General features: G+C 41.9%; 1 pseudogene; it reads left to right on the plus strand.

Moving 5' to 3' along the window:
- The first annotated feature begins 1,474 nt into the window (after nucleotides 1-1,474).
- LOC110328580 lies at nucleotides 1,475-2,248 on the plus strand (annotated as a pseudogene).
- Nucleotides 2,249-7,895: the final 5,647 nt, after the last annotated feature.

A 7,895-nucleotide genomic window follows, 5' to 3' on the forward strand; every position in this document is an offset into this window, starting at 1 on the left:
ATGCCAGGATGCAGGAGTGGGTGGGTTGGTGAGCAGGGGGAGGGGAGAGGGGATAGGGGGTTTTCGNAGGGGAAACCAGGAAAGGGGACAACATTTGAAATGTAAATAAAGAAAATATCTAATAAAAAAAATTTATCCAAAAACCAAATCTAAAGAAAATACAGGAAACAGTATTTTGGGCTAAAGAGAAGAATGAGACAAAAGACTGTGAAAAGTCATGATGTCATGATTACTAAAATACAAAATGCCACTGAGAACACAAATAGCAAAATCAAAAACTACCAACACATTGATCACAATTAATACACACATTTCAACAACTCTAAATAGTAATGACCTCAATTCTCCCATCAAAAGATACAGGCTGGCTGAATAGATCAAGAAACAAAATCCATCTATTGTCTACAAGAAACACATCTTGCTGGGTGGTGATAGTGCATACCTTTAATCCCAGCACTCAGGATTTAGCAGCAGGTGGATCTCTATGAGTTGGCCAGCCTGGTCTACAATGTGAGTTCCAGAGCAGCCAAGGCTACACATAGAAATCCTATCTCAAAAAAACAAAAAGAGGAGGAGGAAAAGGAGAGAGAGAGAGAGAGAGAGAGAGAGAGAGAGAGAGAGAGAGAGAGAGAGAGAGAGAGAGAGAGAGAGAGAAAGCTGTAAATGTAGGCACTGCCTTAGAGTAAAAGTATGGACAATAGAATTTCCATCAGATTGGACCAGAATGCAAGAGACATCTCTACCCTAATATCTAACAAGATAGACTTCAAACTAAAGTGACTGGAAGAAAGCAAGAACACTTCATTCTTTTTTTAGTAGATATTTTCTTCATTTACATTTCAAATGTTATCCCCAAAGCCCCCTAGACCCTCCCCATGACCTGCTTCCCAACCCACCCACTCCCGCTTCCTGGCCCTGGCATTCCCCTGTACTGGGGCATATGATCTTCGCAAGACCAAGGGCCTCTCCTCCCATTAATGGCCTACTGGGCCATCTTCTGCTACATATGTAGCTAGAGGCATGAGCTCTGGGGGGTACTGGTTAGTTCATATTGTTGTTCCTCCTATAGGGTTACAGACCCCTTTAGTTCCTTGGGTACTTTCTCTAGCTCCTCCATTGGGGGCCCTGAAGAACACATCATTCTTATCAAGGAATAATTAACCAATAAGACATTACTATCCTAAACATTTATGCACCAAACTCTGGTTCACCCAATCTCATTTTTTAAAAAAAAATGTATTACTAGATTTAAAGACAGAAATCTAAATATTTAAAGACATCGACCCCCAAATAGTAGGTGATTTCAATACCCCACTTTCTCCAATACATAGGCCATCTGGACAAAAGAAAATAAACAGAGGAACAAAAGGAGCAGTCCTAAACTACTTCTATAAGCTCAGTATCACTCTAATCTTAAAACCAGGTAAAGGCAAAACAAAAACAGAAAGCTGGCTCCGCTTTTCTGACTGGTACCATGGAGGATGTTCCAGAGAAGAAAAAGAAGGTTGCCACTGTGCGAAAATACCTTAAGAAAAAGGTTCCTGCTGTGCCAGAAACCCTTAAGAAAAAGCGAAGTAATTTCTCAGAGTTGAAGGTGAAGCGCCCGAGGAAGAAGTTTGCCCTGAAGACACAGCTACAGGCAAGGAGGACGCTCATCTATGAGAAGTCAAAGCACAAACACAGGAGCACAGGCAGATAGATGTACTGCACTGAGATTCGGATGGCCAGGATGGTAAGGGAAGCTGGGAACTTCTATGTGCCCACAGAACCAAAATTGGCATTTGTCATCAGAATCCAAAGTATCGGTGGAGTAAGTCCAAAGGTCCGCAAGGTATTGCAGCTCCTTCATCTTCGACAGATCTTCAATGGCACCTTTGTTAAGCTCAACAAGGCTTCAGTTACCATCCTGCAGATTGTGGAACCGTACATTGCATGAGGCTACCCCAACCTGAAGTCAGTAAATGAGCTCATCCACAAGCGAGGCTACAGCAAAATCAACAAGAAGCGGATTGCCATGACAGATAATTCCTTGATTGCTTGACCTCTTGGTAAGTTTGGCATCATCTGATCTAGGTCATGAGATCTATACAGTTGGGAAACTTCAAGGAAGCAAATAACTTCCTGTGGCCCTTCAAATTATCTTCCCCATAAGGTAGGATGAAGAAGAAGACAACTCACTTTGTAGAAGGTGGAGATGCTGGCAACAGGGAAGACCAGATAAACAGGCTTATTAGACAGATGAACTAAGGTGTCAGCAAGGTTATTTTTGTAATCTGGTCAGTTAATAAACAGTCACAGCTTAGAAAATTGAAAAAAAGAAAAGAAAAAGAAAGATGCAGGCCAATATCCCTGATGAACATTGATTCAAGATGCTTAACAAAGATGGTAAAAAGTACCTAGTTTGGCCTGAGATCACTCCCACCTGGTACCATGGGGCCCAGGGTGGTAAGAACAAGCCTGAGATGACCTTGAGCCCAGTGCAACATAGGCCTGGGAAGACCACACCCTAGACAGTCTCCATCTGGTAACACACAGCACAGGTGGGGCATAGCACTCCTGAGAGGATCCCAGACACTCAGAGGCCCTGGGTGCCACTAACATGAGCAAGTAAGTGGTGGAAAGATAGAAGAAAAAGAATCAGAAGGATGAGTATACAATGAAGAGAGGCAGAACTGGAGACTTGAGGATAGTGAGGAACAGCTTGATCTAACTAGTCAGTGATGCCATGTAAGGCCATCTTGAGGTACTGACCCATGCTTCCATTGAGAGTTATATCAGGTTATGCCCTGCAGCAGTAGAGGTCTGTTACCACCAAAGGCCAGGTGAACATCCCTTGTCTGGGATGCCACCTAGGGCCATATTGATGTCTGAAGGCTGTGCAGAGCTGGCCCCACCCCTTACCTGGGCATCATGGTAGAACTGCTCTTGATGGCATCAGAGCAGAACAGTTGGCACACCCCAACAGCTACCCCATCTATAAACTGCTAGAGCAGATGAAGGGCTCAGTCCTGTGGATCCAGAGCTGCAGGATCTCCATGATGCAGGGCAACAACAGAATGTCTGAGAGGGGTCTTGGTGAGGATCTAGTATTGATGATGTGGCAGTGGTTGGAGGCCACAAGCTAGACCAATGACTTACTGCAGTAGACATTTGCAAGTAAAGAGGTGTGGACAAGGTGGGTATACTGTGGCACACAACATCTTCCACAACAAAATTTTGCTTTTTAGCAGGTAGAAGTTACAGGGGAATGAGGGCAGATGCTGGGGGTCAAGGAGATGAGTGTGCTGTTCGCGAGGAATTGACGGAAGGTTAAATTTAAAATCTACCCAGTTACATATGTTTGATATACATATACGGTTGCAGGTATTTGATCACTTTATGAACCCCAATATTGTGAACTGAAAAATTCTTGTGGTGTGGCTCAGCCTTAGCACACACCTTTAATCCAAGAGTCAACCCTAGATCAAGAGGTAGAGCAAGTGCTGGGGTTCAGGAATCGCCACACAAACCATATGAATACTGATCTCAACTGAGCAAGATAGTTTATTGAATGCACACCCTAAGACCGATTGATCAGGACCACAAAGTGGACTCAGGAGCCTTCTTATAGGAAAAACCAAGTCCAGAAGCTCAGAAGGCAAGGGTGGAGGCAGTACTACATTTTGTCTAATTAGACAAAGTAGTATTTAAAGTATTTAAGACAGAGTTGACTAGAAAGGAAGGATGTTGAGTGTAAGGGTATTTAAGACAGAGTGGAGAAGGAGAAGGAACTTTTTTCCTTCTGGGACAACAGTGGAGTAGGAAGGTCAGCTGGGTGTCTTCTCTGCCTCTTTGAGCTTTCAGGCTTTCACCACAGCATCTAGCTCCTGAGTCTTCATTGGTAAAGTCTAATAGCTGGGATTTTCGTTTTTAAAAAAACATTTTGGTGTCCAACATGGAGTACCAGATATAAAATTGTCTTTTATTCACCTGGTGTAATTTTGTCTAGAGGTTTATTCCCTCTGTCTGCTAACCTAGGCCTAGTCCTGGAAGGTTCTAGCCTCCATACAATCTTATCTAGGCCTAGGATGTTTTCAGCCTCTGAAACTTGCTGCAGATTAAGCACACCTTTTCTAGTTCGTTCTGAGCTCTAACTGGCTGGCTCAACTCAGCTGTTCTGGCTCCAAACTCCTCTGAAGCTGACTGATTCCATCTAGCTTCTCTCGGTTTCTTACTGAATTGCTCTGCTTGGCCTCATCCTAACTTTGACAGTCTGATCTTCTGGATCTTTCTCACTCTCTGGCTCATTCTGTCGTCACCTGTGTCTAGTTTGTTCTCTCTCTGCAACCTGCCTACAACTGGTCTAGTAAAACTTCCCCTTTTCTCTCTTTCTCTGCATTACCCCTGAGTACTCCCCTTTCCTCCCTCTTCTTGTGAGAGTTTTATATATCCTATCATGTCAAATCTTTCTCTGATTCATCACTTCATCTGCCACTCAATTAGAAGTTACTTTCAAACATGGATGCTTCTTTCTGCAAACTAACTTTACCTTTAGTGTTTGTGAGTAAAAGTGTATACTAAGGACATGCCTATGTTCCAGACAGAGGGATTAAAGCTATGTGCTTAGGGCTGAGCCACACCGCAATTAGAAACAAGTTTTTTTTTTTTCCAGTTAATAACAGAGTCTCGGGGTTCACAGTATGATAAAATATCCTGCAACATTTTCCCCTTTTTGCCTACACTAATAATTTTACACAGTTTAACTTTTTACAACAGAAACAGCTATTAATCCCAAAAACCTAACAGTCTGAATGTCCTTATGGAGATCCATTGATGTGATGATCCTTCATAAGTGCAGTACTGTTCATCTATCTTTGGTAACAGTCCATTTCAGGGTCAATGTCTGCCAGTCTGATGAATGATCTACACTTCCTCAGATGGTGTGTTGAACTGTTTCCATGCAGAGGGATCAGATCTCTGAGTCCTCTGCATTGCTGTCTTTCTGTGTTTCTTCCTTGAGTCCTTCCATTCATGTGGAAGATTCTCTTATTCAGATCAGATCTTTATCAATTTTGATCAAATACCTAGTATTTCTTATTTTCTTTATTTACATTTCAAATGCTATCCCGAGAGTTCCCTATAACCCTCCCCCCCCCCCCGCATCTGCTCCCCTACCTACCCACTCCCACTACTTGGCCCAGGCGTTCCCTTGTGCTGGGTCATATAAAGTTTGCAAGACCAAGGGGCCTCTCTTCCCAGTGATGGCTGATTAGGCCATCTTCTGCTACATATGCAACTAGAGACACAAGCTCAGGGGGTACTGGCTAGTTCATATTATTCCACCTACAGGGTTGCAGCCCCCTTCAGCTCCTTGGGTACTTTCTCTAGCTCCTCCATTGGGGAGCCTGTGTTCCATCCAAAAGCTGGCTGTGAGCATCCACTTCGGTGTTTGCCAGGCACTGGCATAGCCTCACAAGAGGCTGCAATATCAGGGTCCCTTCAGCAGAATCTTGCTGGCATGTGCATTAGTATCTAGGTTTGGTGGCTGATGATGGGATGGATTCCCGGATGAGGTAGTCTCTGGATAGTCCATCCTTTCATCTTAGCTCTAAATTTTGTCTCTGTACCTGTATCCTTTCATGAGTATTTTGTTCCTTATTCTAAGGAGGAATGAAGTATCCACATGATGGTCACCCTTCTTAGTTTTCTTGTGTTTTGCATAATGTATCTTGGGTATTCTAAGTTTCTGGGCTAATATCCTCTTATCAGTGAGTACATATCTAGTGACTTCTTTTGTGATTGGGTTACCTCACTCAGGATGATATCCTCCAGATACATCCATTTGCCCAAGAATTTCATAAATTCATTGTTTTTAATAGCTGAGTAGTACTCCATTGTGTAAATGTACCACAGTTGCTGTATCCATTCCTCTATTGAGGGACATCTGGGTTCTTTCCAGCTTCTGGCTATTATAAATAAAGCTGCTATGAACATAGTGGAGCATGTGTCCTTATTACCCGTTGGAAGATCTTCTGGGTATATGCCCAGAAGAGGTATTGTTGGGTCCTCCGGTAGTACTATGTCCAATTTTCTGAGGAACCGCCAGACTGATTTCCAGAGTGGCATCTGCTGTCACCTGAATTTTTAATCTTAGCCATTCTGACTGGTATGAGATGGAATCTCAGGGTTGTTTTGATTTGCATTTCCCTGATGGCTAAGGATGTTGAACATTTTTTCAGGAAACACCTAGTATTTCATCAACTGTGGAAATATACACAAAACCTCTTCCCCAACATAACACATTCCCTGACTTCTGTTATGATGTTAAAACATCTTTAAAGTATATAAGTTGATATAATTCAGCAGTTTTTTTCTTCAATCTAGTGTCTTTCAACAAATTTTATTTCCCCTTTCTGTTTATCAAGGTACAGTTAAAGCTTTATGAATCCACACAAAAACTAGACATTTAGTCATATATGAAGAATAAATAAATAAACCACTCAAAAATGGGTCTGAACAGAGTTCTCAAAAGAAAAATGGGGAGTGAGAAATTAGCCCCCCACCAAAAGCTCTCTTTTGAGTTGTTGGCCGGGGTTATTTGAAAAACTACTAAAATATTACAAGCTATTGCTATTGTTTTTGGTTACCCCCAGGAGGGAAAAGGTACATCCCTATTGCTGAAGACACTATGCACTTCAGACATTGGGCCCAGAGGCTCCTCAGCTGGAACTGACATAAATGCCTCCTCCCTGAGGACTAGGTTTTATGTTACCAGAAGGCACCATGCAAGCTTACAAAGGAGGGAAACAACAAGTGGTTCTACCCAGTTATGGTACCTAAGAACCCAATGACAACCAGCATGGCAAGATGGTCCTAGGGGTGCAAGGATGCAGTAGTGGCATACATATCTTGGTGGTAACCAACAGCACTCTTATTGGACTTAAGACCCACTCAAAAAGGAGAAAAAAATTGTGTGGAAACTAGCCAATAACCCAGGGATAGTGAAGTCAAGGATTGTGGAAGAAGACCTATAACCACCACTTTATTAAACCGGCATAATCCCTATCTACATTCTAAGCATTTGTCCTCATAATTAGGTAGAGTCCTCACCTGTCATCAAAGAAACTTCTCATTGCAACAGATCGCAGCTAATTTAGAAAACCACAGCCAACCACAATCAAAATGCAGACTTATGGAACCTGGTCCCAACTGATACATCTACAATATAACTCCTGCATCCAAGGCTCAGGCATCACTGAGGAGGTAGAAAGACCGTAAAAGTCAGAAGAATAGGAAGTTGGCTGTGAGACTGTATCTCCTAAGAATCTCAAAAGCTACAACCATAAAGTCTCAACAACATGGCTAGCTAAACATGAGCTGAGCAAGTGCAATATCAATAGACAAGCTAATGTAGAAGGAGAAAGATTCATGAGGCCTCAATCACACAGACGGAACTATAGGCAACTAAAGAATGTGGAGAACAGGAAAAATATTCTTCCCCACATGAACATAAATATATAAAAACAGTTGATGATAAAAGAGGTCATGAGTTTGAAAGAGAACAAGGAACAAAGAGAGGGAGGAATGATATAATTATAATCTCAAAAATATAATCTCAGAAAACTTTTTAAATGTCAAAAGAAAGAAAGAAAGAAAGAAAGAAAGAAAGAAAGAAAGAAAGAAAGAAAGAAAGAAAGAAAGAAAGAAAGAGAAAGAAAGGAACAGGGCAATCTTTCTCTTCAAGAAGCAAGGATGAAAACATTCCAAAAAACATACCTGCAAACCAAATGCCAACATACTAAAAAGCTTATTCACTATGAGCAAATTTGTTTCATTTCAGGGATGCGAGTTTGGTACAACATATACACATCAATAAATATCATGTATCATATACATATACATATACATATACATAT

The sequence above is a fragment of the Mus pahari genome, chromosome 10 (assembly GCF_900095145.1).
Source record: "Mus pahari chromosome 10, PAHARI_EIJ_v1.1, whole genome shotgun sequence".
NCBI classification, from domain to species: domain Eukaryota; kingdom Metazoa; phylum Chordata; class Mammalia; order Rodentia; family Muridae; genus Mus; species Mus pahari.